Genomic DNA, 2943 nt, shown 5'->3' with positions numbered 1-2943 from the left:
TTCCTTACAACATGTCCAAAATACGTTACTTGGAACCTCAGAATCCTTGCCTCCAAGGAACCACCCGGTTTAACCCTTTCCAGGATGAATCTGTTTGTTTTCCTAATAGTTCATGGTACTCTTAATACTCTTCTCTAGCCCCAAATCTCAAAGGCATCAATTCTCCTTCTATCCTCCTTGGTCACTGTCCAACTCTCTGATGCTCAACAAGTGATAGCAAAGACCATGGCCTGTATCAGACACACCTTAGTCTCCAGAGAGATACTGTTGTTCTTCCATACTTTGGAGAGGTCTCTATGACTCATAGCACACTAAAAACAGATTGGAATTTTGCACTATGCTGCCCCACCCTTGCTCAAACCCATTGTCTCAGTCACTGTGTCAATCTATTTTGTTAAAGGTCTTTCTCTCTTGCAACGACTCTCTACTTTCTCCAGATTTATGTTTGTGTGTGTGGTTTTTTTCAAGGACTTCTCCCTCCTGACAACATGCTCTTGGGCAAATGCTACCTTTTGAATCTTATTGTGTTGATTCTTCTAAGGAGTGAATACTTTTCTGGTGGAGAAGAGAGAGAGATTGTTAGCAATTAGTTTGTTTCACTCCACAATCAACACTCTTAACACCAGGAACTCAAAAGACAAATTGCATTAGGAAAATCTGTTGTCAGGGACCTCTCCAGAGTACTGAAAAGCAGCAGTGTAAGTCTAAAGACTAAGATGCACCTAATCCAGGCCACTGTCACTGTAATTACTTGCTATGCCTCAGAGAATTGGGCAATGAGTAGGGATGACAGAAGAAAAATTGATGCCTTCAAATTGTGGTTCTGGAGAAGAGTCTTGAATATACTATGGACTGTCAAGAAAACAATTAGGTCTGTCTTGGAGTGGGTGAAACAAAGTTTCTCCTTCAAGGCTCTGATTTTGAAGCTTCATCTCTCATACTTTGGACATGTGTCCAGGAGAGACTGGTCTTGGAGAAGGACATCATGCTTGGAAGAGTGGAGGGACAGTGCAGGAGAAGACGACCCTGAATAAGATGGATTGATACAGTTCCTGGGGCGATAGGGGTTGGTGTGTCAGAATCAGTTAGACTGGCTCAGGACAGGGAAAGGTTCAGAGCTACTGTAGAAAAGGTTGCTATAGATTACAGGTAACTCGATGGCACATAACAACAATAACAACATAAAAATCCTCACTTACTGCTATTGAATCAGAATAACCTAATAGCTAACCCTTAAATCATTTTTGGAAGCTTCAACTATCCTTCCACACAATTTACAGCTTCCAAACCCCTCTGGAAGGTCAATGAAAAGTTAAATTTGATTCCACAGCAATGACTGACTGAGTAAATCTCATAGGAGGAGATTCCCTTTCTTTTCCCCTTTAAGTCACTGGTGGATTTAAACAGCCAGAAAGATGCCACCTTTAGGCCAGCTGTAACTCCCCACAGACTGTGTGTCACGGGAGGTCCCCTCTACCTCATAAGCTTATTATCTATTTGACCAAAAATGGAGCCACAGTGGTGGCTATTGTTCTAAGATTGAAGTGAGACTAAGGGTCATGGTTGAGGATTCCAGCATACTCAGTAAACTTAGTCATTTTTCTGTTTTCTAGTTTGACGCAACACTTTTTTTCTACTTCTTTTTGTCTCTAAATCATGGATGATACATTGGTTGTTTGAATTAATTATTTCTTTCTATCTATGCTTTTATTTCCTCTTCCTGTTCCAGTCAGAGAGGGAGCAATTGTTTCCTCTTTTTGGCTGTTCACATGCTTTTAAGATAGCCATGATTCACAAAAATAGGGTAGAGAATAATTTCTTTATGGACTATGTTGCGCGGGTTGACTTTCATGTCCCCTGAGAGCTCCCATAAGGTTTCAATACTGTGAACAACATACAAATCTTAGACATCTGACTGACAGAAAGTATCATGAATAAGTGATATACATTTGTGTTTAAAATGCTTCACAATCCTTGCTGCACTTGACCCTCTAATGATCCCCTCATGTTCACTTGTACTGGTTAAATGGATACAGAAGGATCCAGTCATGAAATAGAAGTGAAGACTGGCATGACAGCTCAGTGGCCAGAGTGACAACCAGAATCTAGATAAAAAGGCAGAAACTGATTGTTGGTAGAGTAAGAAAAAAAGTAAAATAAGCTAGAGGACTAACATGTGTCAAGAGGCCTAAACCATGTGAGTGAGGTATTTGGGTGATACAAACAGTTAAGCATTTGACTACTAGTTAAAAAGTTAGTGGTAAATAGAAATGCCACTTGACCCAGCAATTCCACTCCTGGGGATATACTCTAAAAAAACTCCATAATGGTCACCCAAGCAGATATATGCACACCCATGTTTATTGTGGCTTTGTTCACAATAGAAAACAACCCAAGTATCCATCAACAAATGAATGGAGAAACTCTGGTATATTCACACAATGGAATACTACGCTGCATTGAAAAACAAGAAACTCATGAAATACACAAATTGTGTGACCTTGGAGGACATGATGCTGAGTGAAATGTCTCAGTCACAAAGAGACAAATACTACATAGTGCCACTGCAATAAAATGGGACTGACGTCAGGATTGGGGGTAGACTGAGAAAGGGAATAAATAATGTATACTGCATTAAAACAGATGAGGAAGAGAACTGTTTAAAAGGGATATATGATTAGGTATTACTGTCATGACAGGAGTCCAAAATGAAGGCTGCATAGTGGAGTGGACTTGTGGGGAGGGATTGTATAGCAATGAAAGATTTTTTTTCTTTTACTTTTCAAAAAGAAGAGCAAACTGGGCTGAGGGGTGGGCAGGGAGAAAATGAATGAATGGAAATTCAAAGTTTCTGTAAACTTTCATTAAAATTAATTAAGTTCACTAACTTCAAATATATGCAGTGGCATTAAAAAAATAAAAAGGACTAGTAAGAAGACATAT

The sequence above is a fragment of the Elephantulus edwardii genome, unplaced genomic scaffold (assembly GCF_000299155.1).
Source record: "Elephantulus edwardii isolate Elephantulus edwardi_28Jun2011 unplaced genomic scaffold, EleEdw1.0 scaffold00032, whole genome shotgun sequence".
Classification (NCBI taxonomy): domain Eukaryota; kingdom Metazoa; phylum Chordata; class Mammalia; order Macroscelidea; family Macroscelididae; genus Elephantulus; species Elephantulus edwardii.
The sequence above is the reverse complement of the archived record's forward strand: the minus strand, read 5'-3'. Positions refer to the sequence as shown.